The sequence below is a fragment of the Protobothrops mucrosquamatus genome, unplaced genomic scaffold (genome assembly GCF_001527695.2).
Source record: "Protobothrops mucrosquamatus isolate PMUCROS unplaced genomic scaffold, P.Mucros_1.0 scaffold753, whole genome shotgun sequence".
Classification (NCBI taxonomy): Eukaryota; Metazoa; Chordata; class Lepidosauria; order Squamata; family Viperidae; genus Protobothrops; species Protobothrops mucrosquamatus.
This window is the reverse complement of record NW_015387023.1, coordinates 122,274-134,553: the sequence shown is the minus strand read 5'-3', so window position 1 is coordinate 134,553 and position 12,280 is coordinate 122,274. Positions and strand designations below refer to the sequence as shown.

The following is a 12,280-nucleotide window of genomic DNA, read 5'->3' as shown; positions in this document are numbered from 1 at the left end:
AATCAAACATCAAAGGATTCTCCCAAGATAAAATTGCCCTAGAACTTCAGGAATGTGAAATTGAAATTTCATAAAGATATAAAAAGAATAGGACTTGGTTTCTGATGCTAGACCTACATTCTCTCTCTCTCTCTCTCTCTCTCTCTCTCTCTCTCTCTCTCTCTCTCTCCATCCCTCCCTCTCTCCCTCCCTCCCTCTCTTCTATCTAATTAGAAAATGCCCATTTCACTCACAGAACACTCTGGACAATGTACAATTAAAAACATAAATCTTTTTATTTTGACACGCACATGCCATGTGGGAAATAAGATCTTTGTCTGGCACTTTAACAAAGTGATAATAGCCGCCAGATTTATTTATTAAATTTACATATGACCTGATTCTCAATGATTCCGGGCACTGAGCAGATCTGAGTCCACAATCAGGAATCTATCCCCTTAATAGTGAAGAAGATTGCAAAAGGAAATATACCGAAGGTTGCTTTTATTATTTGATTTGATTTATGCAATGACACCATACAAAATGCTGAAATTTTAATGTCCATTGTTAGGTATAGACAGCTATGAAAATCTTCTCCTTCAGAAATTCAGCATACTTGGAGTACTGGAAAAGCCAAATTATGTAAAATCTATGCACATTTCCATCCATATTTAATACAAGGCCATTGCAAATAGGTCTAACAGCTGCACAAATATAGTATGATGGTACAAATGCAGGGCTTTTTTTCTCATAGACCGCCCAGAACGGAGTTCTGGCACCTTTTTTGGATGGAACCCTGTAGGGTAGGCAAGGCGGGTTGTATGACGTGTGTAAGTTCCGGCACCTTTTTTTTTTTTTTAGAAAAAAAGCACTGTACAAATGGGTCCAATGGGTCTCACTAAGGAAATGATGGGTAACACAGAGATAGAAGAGGGATCATGGGAACCTATTCAGATGCTCTCTATGAAAGGAGAAGGACACACGTACTAGCCTTGTCTCCTTCATTTGCCAGCTTATAACACTGTGCTGAATGAAAAGTCTGAACATAGTGTCTTTAACTGCCGAATGAAAGAATTTCAGTCTTCTGTATAATTGAGAACCTCACCTTTGGAAGAGTCTTAAGATGCTAAGAATATTAAACTGAATACAAAACAAAACAAAAACTGATAGTACTAAAGACCAACACCTAGCATTAACTAGTACACAGAGATGGCTTCTAACTCCATAGGTTCTGAGAATGGATTTTAGCAGATTTAAGGTGTTTGAAGTCTTTGTTATGCTGAATTAGAAATTACAGATTGGCTGAAAGAAGGCTGATGATTGGTTCAGAGGTGGTTTTATTAATTATGGGAACCTTGAGGAAGGACTAACAAGTGCAAAGGAAATGATCTTGATAGATCTCCAAGAAGTGGAAGCTTGCAAACAAATAAGAAGCAGTAAGGCAGAAGACAAGGGAAGAGAAGACTAGAATAGACATTAGGCAAGCTTGTGTTTGATAGAAGAGGCAAAACAAATGAAAGTTTAGACAAGGAAGATGGCCGGAAACTTGAAACTGATGCTGAGCATAATTTATTGTGTAGCATAACCAATTGGTTCTAAGAACAGTTTTTTTCTAAATCATTCAAAACCCAAAACAAATCAGCCAGCTTGAAAGCTAATTTCCATGCCACATTCTCTTCACATTTTGTAATTTAACACCATTAATTCGATTTAATTACAGATGAACAATAGATTATAATTTAAAAATATAATAATAATAATAATAATAATAATAATAATAATAATAATAATAATAATAATAATAATAATAATAATAGAAGGACTCGATAGGTAGACAAAATGCCAAATCCAGTCTGAACATCTGGCTGACTGTGCGATGATCCATAATAATATCCAAGATTAAATATTCAGTATATAAAGAATAAAAACACAGAACAAGGATGAATACAAAATAGCAGTTATAGACAATGTTTAAGTTAGAACACAAATACACATCTTAAAAAGGAGATATAATCCTTCAGCCTGTCAAGGAATCCATGTATCTGACAGATGGAATAGTTATATAGAGAAATGCACTTTTATTTTCACTTGTGTCATTAAATTGTTGCCTGAGAGTATATTGGAAGGAATATGAACAATTCCACCAACTCAAGTACCATTTCACCAACTAAGCAGGATGTTGTATAGTTTAAATAAGCTCTGTTTGTAACTTGAGTGGAAACTTGAGCTTTTCTTTTATATTTCTCATGAATGAACATGCATCTGTGAAAATAATCAGGAAGAAGAGCCAGAAATCAAAGCATGCTAATTATAGTCCTGCAGGCAAACTTTAAGGTGCACTCCTCCTGCTGAAAAATCTGTGTTTGTGCTTAGTGGCTGCTATATTAGAACTGGAAATTTAACTTGATTCCAGGAAAGTGGTACCATTTGTCTGATTATGGCTGGTTTTGGAAAGTAAGGAAGATTATTAGGCCTTTAGGCTAGACTTGGATATTGAAACAAGATCTGCCAAGAAGGCGGTGGCAAATCACTTCCAAAACTCTGCCAACACACTATATTTCCTGGAATATACAAATATGCAAATACAGCAAGACTGTTGTATATTACAACTTGAGGAGGAGTACATTCCACTGGCTGGAGGACTGGGTTTTGCCTAGCATACCTAGGCTTACACTCCAAAACAGGGCATGGCTGGGATCCAATTTGAGAAAACCTTTTCAGGAATGTTAAGGGACAAAATAAAATAAACATTAGTAAGGTATAAGGCATCTATCCTCATCCATTCTGCAGGGACTGGGCAGAACATTTAAGGTATGTTAATATACCACAGATCCCTGTTCCCAGGCTCCACTTTTTACATCCTTACTTTGAAAATATTAACAGAATAAAGGTCTACAGTAGAACACAAAAACACATCTACTCACTGTATTTTCTATTTATCGCCATAAAGCAGGTTAGCTGTGGGCTCATAATCAGTTTCCATAATCAGTTCTTCCACATAAAAATATAATGACTTTTGGTTTTGGTTTTACAGAGAATTAGAACTTGTAGAAAGCATAGTGAAATGGTAGGCACCACTAAAATAGGCTTAAATCGTAGCAACCGCATGGACAATTTTTCATCATCTCAGCATGTCTCCAGTAGCAAGCTGTTCCAAGGATATTCTAATACAGTAATGTTTTGATCCCATCCATTCACCCTATCTGTTATTTCCCCTTTTTCTATTCCTTACAACTTTGGAAAATGTAGCAATGTTTTCCAATTTACCATCTGCTGTCATCATACAGCCAACATATGTGAGCTTTGGCTCGCTGATCATCACCTAAAGGTGCAGGATGGAAGTTTTGGTGGGGCAAATAGGGCAGATAATAGTATCTCAGTGGTGCCTGATGTAGGGAGATATAATCACAGGAGACATGGTGTGGGCTGCTCTTGGGGAACGCAACCCTTATGCCTTATACTGAATTCGCATTCTGGCTCCCATCAACCCATTATTTACCTGGTCAGCAGATTAACAGTTGCCTGAGTTTTAGGCTGCTGCCTTTAAATGACAGATAAGCCTGTAATAAGGCTTCCCTTTTTGCTCACTTGATAATTGTGGAAAAGGCTGATCAGACATGCATTACCAAGACCTGGCTGGGGCCAGAAGGAGGAGTCCATCTCTCACAAATGTGCCCAGCCAGGTATAGAGTGTGGCATCAGCTTACACTATAGCAGTGGTTCTCAACCTTTTTAATGCCGCGACCCCAACCGGTCGTAAGTCGAGGACTAAACCGGTCGTAAGTCAAGGACTAAACCGGTCGTAAGTCGAGGACTACCCAACCGGTCGTAAGTCGAGGACTTTCCCTGCCCAGGAGCGCCGCGCATGCGTGGTTCCGCCCCCTGTGCCGGCCGAGGCGTAGCTGGCAAGCGGCAGAGACGGAGCAGGCCGACCACCAGCTGGCCCAGCCCAAGGGAGGTAAGGCACCCGCTGCAAAAGGGGGGAAAAAATGGCGGACAAAAAAAATGGCGGACAAAAAAAATGGCGGACAGCCTTGCTTGGCGACCCCCGTGAAATGGTCGATCGACCCCAAATGGGGTCCCGACCCACAGGTTGAGAACCACTGCACTATAGGATGGGGGAGGTGGTGTGACCAGAATTGCTGGTTTCTACCTGGGGCATCGCTCTGTAAGTGCCCGGTGTAAGAGCCTTTTTCTTAGGGTGATTTCTAGGGTCCTGTTGGAACTGCTGCTATTGTACCAACCTCCCTCCTGTGTAGCAGTCTCCCTACCCAAGCTCCTGGACCATACTGCAGGGTTGGTAGAGGAGTTTCCCAGGCTTATGGTCTGAGGAACTTAATTCTGCCTTCCCTGGGAATGGGTTGAAGGTAGCTTGGGACTTCATGGAAACCATGACTTTTATGGATCTCTCCCAAGTCATCCAGGGCCCAACTAGAAATAGTGACCACCTACCTAATTTGGTGTTCTTGTCTGAGTGGTGCTTTTGTGATCTGGAATTGGTTGACTGGTCCCTTTGTCATGGTCTCATCACAATTGCTAGTTATGAGCATCTCTAGGATTGCACTCCTCTGCAGGGAGTCAGGACATGTTCGATCAATCCACCCTCAGTGACTGATGGATCCTGGAGGGTTTCAGAGGGAGCTGTGGGTTATAACTGAAGATCTGCTACATAGATTTTCAGAGACTCTAGTCACCACCTGGCATAGGTTTAAGCAGGATTGCATGCAAGTGATCTCGTTAGGCCTTGTGATATGAGAGGCACTGAGAGTGAGGAAACAGATCAAGTGACATCTAAAGCACTGCTAGTAGAAGATGAAGAATGAACTCAACCAAACTTGGGTCAGAGCTCTATTAAAGCCTACCTCATGGTAATTTGTGTGGTGAAACAGAAATACTTCTCATCACAAATTGCCTTTGCAGATAATTGCCCAATAGCCCTCTTCAGGTTGATCTAATACCTTCCAGGGAGGGAGGACATGGAGAATTTGCTGATTTTTAGGCAGGTAAAGTCAGTCAGTTTTGTTCCCAGTTGGATGTTGGTGTGGACATTGGTCCAATGAAGATGCCCAGGGTAGGTGTTTGCCCACTTATCTGGGTATGGATAGACCTTGTTGCTTCTGAAGAAATGAACAGGACCCTAGAGAACATGAGCTCAGCCACCTGTGTTTTAGACATCTGTCCTTCCTGGCTAATAAAACTTCTTGGGAGGTGACGTGTAGGTACGTATGGGTGGTGGTTATACATCTCAGGAGGAGAGGATTGTGCCCTAGTCCTTTAAGGGATGCTGTGGTTCATCCCCTTTTTAAGAAACCATCACTAGATACCACCCCTGTGGACAGTTTTTGTCCTATCTCCAAACTTCCCTTCCTGGAAAAGGTGGTTGCGAAGATGGTTGCACTGCAGCTCCAGACAATCCTAGGGGAAATGAATTATCTGGGATTTAGATATGGGACTTAAATAGCATTGGTTGCATTTTTTTTAATGATCTCTGGTGGGTGAGGGATACGGGTAGTGCATCCATCCTTGCTCTACTTGAGTCTTCAGTGGCTTTCAATACCAAAGACCATGGTAACTTCTGGAATAGGTTGGGGGACTGGAAGTGGAGGGGCACTGTGTTATCCTGGGTTTTTTTTTCTTTCTTTGAGGCCATTTCCAGTTGGTGTTGATTGGAACAAAAGATTGACCTTTGGCCCATGCTTTGCAAGGTCCGTCAAGAGTTGGTGCTTTCTCCACTCCTGTTTTAATATCTACATAAAACCACTAGAAGTGACCATCTGTCACAATGGGATGAGATATCTTCCCATAGTGAATTAAGCAATGCTGTGACTGCCTTTTCTTGCTGCCTGGAGGCTGTTGAGGTTTGGATGGGTAGCAATTGGTGAAAACTGAACCCTGGCAAGATGAAGTGGTTTGTGTCTGGAGCGCCTTGATTCTTGGAGAATTACCATCTTTGGTTGCAGATGAGGTTTGAGAGTTGTGTCCAGGAAACCCCCAGACAAATCCAGTGCATAATCTGGGGATTCTCCTGGACTTGCAACTCCTGCTCAAGGAGCAGGTGGCAGTCGTGATCAGGAGGGCCTTTGCACAACTGCATGTTATATGCCAGTTATGCCCATTCCTGGACCAACAGTCCTTCTCATAGTCACCCCATTTCCTGCTGTCTCCCATGTGAACTATTGTAATGTGCTCTGCATGGAGCAGCCCTTGAAGAACATCCAGAAGCTTCCATTGGCATCTATTCAGCTCAAAATGCATAGAGCCACATAATTTTGTGCAAGTCCAAACATGCACATGCATCACCTCTTTTGCAGGAGCTGCACTGGTTGCTGATTTGCTTCACGGTGCTATTCAAAGTGCTGGTTATCATCTTTTAAGCCCTCTCTGTCTTGGGGCCAGGTGATTTGAAGGATCAGCTCTTCCTAACCACATCTATACAGTATGGCTTACCAGAGCAGGAAGGCAGGGCATGTTGTAGGTCCCCACTATCAAGTACATCTGGTTGGATCTAGGGAAAGGGTCTTCTCTTTGGTGGCTTCCTCCCTTTGGAACATCATTCCCACAGAAATAAGAATGGCCTCCACCTTGTTGCTTTTATGCAAGTCCATGATTTTTAACTGTGGATTTTTAACATTGATGCTGCCCAGAGTCACTGCGTGTGAGTTGGGCAACTATGGAAGGAAGGAAGGAAGGAAGGAAGGAAGGAAGGAAGGAAGGAAGGAAGGAAGGAAGGAAGGAAGGAAGGAAGGAAGGAAGGAAGGAAGGAAAGAGTCATTCATTCTTTATTTGCTCATGGATTGATCACTTGGGTCTTTTGGCAGTCCATGGTACTCAGTAGCTATCTGATCTATAATTTATTTTTTTCTGTCTCTTATCCATCACTTTTTCTCAATGACCAACTTTCACAAAAGTACACTATGACTGGAAAGACCATAGCATTAACTACTCTGTTCTGTGGCCTCCAGTTCTTCATGTTCAGCTCACTAAGCGTGTGCAGTGAGTGGATTTCACTGTTACATTCAGGGTCATAAAGGATTCAGTTTGTTAAAGCAAATACAAATTCACCGTCATAAAATAATTTGGGTGGCAGCAAATTGCTTCAAGCTACCCAGGAAGAGAATCTTCTCAGATTTCTTTCCCAGGGCTGCCCAAAGTGTTCCCAGCTGAGGCAGCTTTGGGAATGCTGAATGCCCACAGCACATACCACAGCCATCCAGCCCACATGACAAAGCATGTGATGCAGTGATATGAACTCTGCCTTATATGCTTGCATCCCACACCTGACCAAGTCTCCAATTGTGGATTTTGAGTTATGAGATAATATATGTTTTGTTTTTTGTCTGACTTCCACCCTAGAGTTAGAGACTCAGAGTTTCTCAGGGCAGAAATTTTAATTATAACAACAAATATTTGTACAGTTCTATCTTAGACTGAAAGAACCAAAGTTAACACCCATTAAGCTATGGGAAAAACAAATATCATAAATAATTGCTGCAGGAATATACCATGAATCTCTGGGCTGGGACAATAAACCATTTGTATGTGTCTTATTTTTTATTCTGGTAAGGCAGAAAGAATAAAAATCTTATGATATTTCTCCAAGCCATAATGATCCCTTGATATCTACCCAATATATCAAGAAGAAGAATGTATTTTTTCCATGTGTCATTTCTGACCTGAGATATAAACTGCAATTCTACAGTTTAAACATTTGGGATTCTTTTTCCTTTCATTTCTCTGAAAATATTTTGCACAGGAAAAGTGATGTACCACTTTCAGGTTTTACCATCTCCATTACTAACACGGTAGCATGTACATATCAAAATGGAAGAGTTGTTTTGAAGCCATAAGAACAGAGTTTGATGTGACTATTTTAGAAGATATTTTACCTTTCAGTTCAAAATCAGTGGATTTTTTCGCTTAGAGAAAGCTCAACTTCTACATTTATTAATGACTAGAAAACCGTTATGAACTTTTGCTGAAAAAAGAGAAAAAATGATTTTGTGATTTTTGGACTTGATTAGAAACGGTAGATTATGGAAAAAAGAAAGTTATGATGTAACCTTAGAGAAAATAAAAAAAATGCATTCAAAGCTACTGTTAAGAAGATCCAAATCACTTTTCTGTAAGCTTTTCTTTTTGTTTCTTTGTCTTTCTTTTCAACTTCTTTTGACTCTTCCCTTACTGTTTTTCTTTATTCTTCATACATTCAGTTTAAAAGTTGTTGTTTTTATTTTGTTGAAAACCTCGATAATAAAAATTATTTTTTAAAAAACAAAAACAGTGGCTCGCTACATACATTGCAAGAGAACTGAATCACATTATGGCTTAACATGACAGATGAACCCAGCCTTGGTTTTAGACCAGTGTTCCTCAATCTTGGCAGCTAGAAGCTGTGTGGACTTCAACTTCTAGCATGCTGGCTGGGGAATTCTGGGAGTTGAAGTCCACATGTCTTCAAGCCGCCAAGGTCGAGGAACATCACTTAGGACAGTGGTTCTCAACCTTTTTAATGCCGTGACCCCCAACCGGTCGTAAGTCGAGGACTAAACCAGTCGTAAGTCGAGGACTAAACCGGTTGTAAGTCGAGGACTAAACCGGTCGTAAGTCGAGGAATAAACCGGTCATAGGTCGAGGACTACCCAACAGGTCATAAGTCGAGGACTTTCCCTGCCCGGGAGCGCAGCGCATGTGTGGTTCCGCCCCCTGAGGCGTAGCTGGCAAGCGGCAGAGACAGAGCAGGCCGACCACCAGCTGGCCCAGCCCAAGGGAGATAAGGCACCCGCCGGAAAAGGGGAAAAAAATGGTGGACAAAAAAAATGGCGGACAGCCTTGCTTGGCGACCCCTGTGAAATGGTCGATCGACCCCAAATGGGGTCACGACCCATAGGTTGAGAACCGCTGACTTAGGACTAAGTGACTGATGTGAACAAGACCTCATTCAATAAGCCATGCTTAAATTAGGACCTTACATTGAACCCAGACTCATAGCCATATTCCGCAGACTTCCAATGGTCGCCATTTCTTCTGCGGAAAACTCTTGCCGATAGAGTTTCTTAGGTATGAACCATCATGTTGAAAAGCAAACGTGTAAATTGGTTGCTGCAGCAAGACGAGGCGGGATGGCGAAAACAAGCTCCCAGCCGGCTCAGCTGCTTCGAAAGTCTAGGGTGCCGCTCTTGCAAGCATTACGGTATCGCCTGAGCCTTTCCTTAGGTTTGTGCCAGAAGCGCGGGTGGAGGGGGGGGGAGAAGGAGGGGCTTCCGACGTGGCAACCGCTCAATAGGAGCGCAGAACGCCAAGTGCATCAGCAAAGGGAGGGCGGGACCAGAAGTGCTAGGGCTGTTCTAGAAAGCGCGGAGTCGCGTTGCTTGTTCTTAGGCGAGCCGCGCCGACGCCGCTTCTTCCCGGGCGGGCCAGGATCAGGGTTCACCTGTGGGACGCCTTGTACGTTGCTTTGCTCTCGCGACCGTCGTAGCGCCAGACCAGCGTTTGGCGCGCCTTAGCCTCTGCCATCCCGGGAGCTGTGCCGCTCCCACGCTTCCCCAGCTCTGCCCGCCTGCTGCTTGCCCCACCGCTCTCCTGGCTCCCAATTACCCGCCACCCGCTGAACTGGGACGTGCGCCCTCTTCCTCCTCCCCCCCCCCACTCCCTTGCCCTTTACCGCGCAATCCTATACAACATCCCCGCCGAGCGGCAAGACACACACACCCTCCCCGACCAAAGCGGGGGGGGGGGGAGACTTGCGCCCGGGCAAGTCTAGGATTGCCGCCAAGGCCACCATTCCCCGCATGGCTCCTGCAACCCCTGCATGGCAGGTGATGGGAACGCGCGCCGGCGAAACCCGCAAGCTGCGAACTGCGGCGCGTTAGACCTCGTTAGGCGGAGCGGCGGGGCTGGCGATGACTTCATCGCCGAGCCCAGCTGCAGCCTGGAAGGTTTCCACCGCCATAATAAAAAAAAACTCCTGTTTAACTTGTTTTCAGGTACAGGCCAGCGAGCAAGCCAGAGAGCGAGCGCGGTGGTTTCTGCAGGTAACGCTTGGAGACGCTCCCCGGGTGATGTCGGGGAGGGGGAACCGGCGAAGGAGAAGAAGAAGGCGTCGGGTGTAAGAAAGCTATTTCTGGAAGAGCCCCGGCCGGGAAAGGTTGATGGACTGGGCGGCCGAGGTCCAAAGTTTGGAAAAGCTTAGCCTCGAACCGCGCAGGGGCAAGCTGAGTACTACCGCCCTCAAGAGCCTGGCCGAGGGATGGTGGTTTGCTTGCTCCTCTTCCTCTCCGCTTTCCTGAGGGGGGGGATGACTCGGGGTGGAATGGCAATCCGCCGCGACCCATACTGCGCTTCAAAGAAGGGTTTCTCGCTGGGTAGTCGTGTGTATCGGCACGTAGACTTGAGATTTTCGATTTGCTACATCACAGAAGGTGATGGGGGGGCGGGGGGGGGGGAGAGCCAAGTTTCAGGAGGGCCTTGAAGTTGGAGCCCAAGCAGCAAATGGTAATCTGGGTTGCCAGGTGTCCACTATTTGAGTGGACAGTCCACTTTTTTCACATTATGTTCACTATTTTTTTTCACAAAATAGTGGACATTTTTTTATTCAAAAGCTTTATGATGAAGTGGTACGTAATCTAAAGCTGTACAGTCTACTTTTTTTACTACTTAACCCCCCCCCCTGCTTGTCTGCTATTTTTTGGAAGCAGACCTGGCAACCCTAATCGGAAGGAGAGAAAAGAAATGGTCCTATTTAATCTCCCAATTTGTGAAGGAACTTCCAGCAGGGAGGCAGGCAGGCAGCCAAACGATCTTGCCCTTCCTAATCTAACTAAGCAAACAGCGAAGGCCGCAGATTTATCAGCTCCGCCTTAGGGAAAGAGAGGGGAATTCAGCAGGGCAGTGGTTTCCTCTTTAATGGTGGTTTTCCTCTGTCAACTTGTCTTGACAAAGTAGGAGACTAGAGAGGGCCCTGGTGCGGTAGCAATACACAAGCTTTTTCCTTCCATGGCTTTGTTTATTCATTATGTTTAATCTGCCCTATGTTGAGCAGAGTTAAAGGTTATTCTAAGTATATACATAATGTCTCTTTAGTTCTTGTGGGGTAATGTCAAAAGTGAAGTTAGAGGGGGAATGGAAAGCCAGAAATCCTGGCAATCACAATGAGGCGTATGTCCTTTTCCACTTTCCCGTTCTGAAGTGCTTCAGAGAAGAGTGTCTTGTTGAATTGGGCTCTCCCAAGTAAGATATGATTCTGGCTTAATGTGTGTGCAGCCAACTATGGTTTATTCAGTGAACCATGGTTTAACTTGTTGTATGCAACAGAGTTTTGGTTTGTGAATATGAAGATTTGAGATCCATTTTAGGACTTCGTTACATTACATAACTCCATACAAACAATTTACAACCTGATATTGCACGTCAGTACGGAGCCGAGACTAAGCTGTCAATAAATTTCTAGGACTTAAAAGTTGGGTATGAAGAGATAGGTTGCATGCAAGATAATGGCTTTAATGATATTTGGGGGAGAGACAGTTTCACTCTACCACAAGATACCACATTCTGTATCCCTTTTATGACCATCTTTTGGAGGTCCATGAATTAGAATATTATCCAGATGGCATATTTCACTGTCAGATTTATCCTTTGCCTGTCTTCTAGGACCTCTACATTCCAAAAGCATATGAAGTCAGGATTTAAAAATCAACAGTGTCAGCTCCAAAGCAAGCAACATTATTTATTAAGAAAAACTATTTTTGTAAAATTTATTTGTTTATGGAACTTCCGTCAGTGGGTGGAATTCAAAGAATTTATGTGTATGTATATATGCCTTTAATTCAGTGTTGATTCCTGGTGACTGCATGGACTAGTTCCTGCAATTTTCTTGGTAAAGTTTTTCAAAATTTGTTATTGCCTCCTTCCCAGGACTGAGAGAGATTGACCAAAATAACCCAGCTGGCTTTATGCCTAAGGCAGGACTAGAACTTTTTTTTAATGAAATGTGTTTAGTAAAATATGATTTGATAGACAATAATTAGTTGAAATATAATGTAAGTTTACATTACAGACAGATTCAAACTCTGACATAAAGGTTCTGCTTTAACAAAACAACTAATGAGTAAGCAAATATGCAAATATCCAAAGCATATTTCTTCCTCTTTATTTTGTTTATTCCTTCTGATTTCAAATCTGTTTCCCTTTTTTACCCCAATTCATCAAAACTGTTACTTCTAACTGAATACAAAAATCCAACTGGAGTTTTTCATGTTATTATTTTTCCTGTTACCATGTATTTTGCTTAGTATAATGTTAGAAA

General features: G+C 43.2%; 1 protein-coding gene across 2 annotated transcripts in view; it reads left to right on the top strand.

The window, feature by feature from the left end:
* Positions 1 to 9,321: 9,321 nt before the first annotated feature.
* Positions 9,322 to 12,280, top strand: part of P4HA2 (prolyl 4-hydroxylase subunit alpha 2) — a 49,972-nt gene continuing 47,013 nt past the window's right edge. For both annotated transcript variants that reach the window (XM_015818493.1, XM_015818494.1), the window contains exon 1: positions 9,322 to 9,423. The gene's annotated coding sequence lies outside the window, so the exon portion shown is untranslated. The remainder of the gene's footprint in view (positions 9,424 to 12,280) is intronic.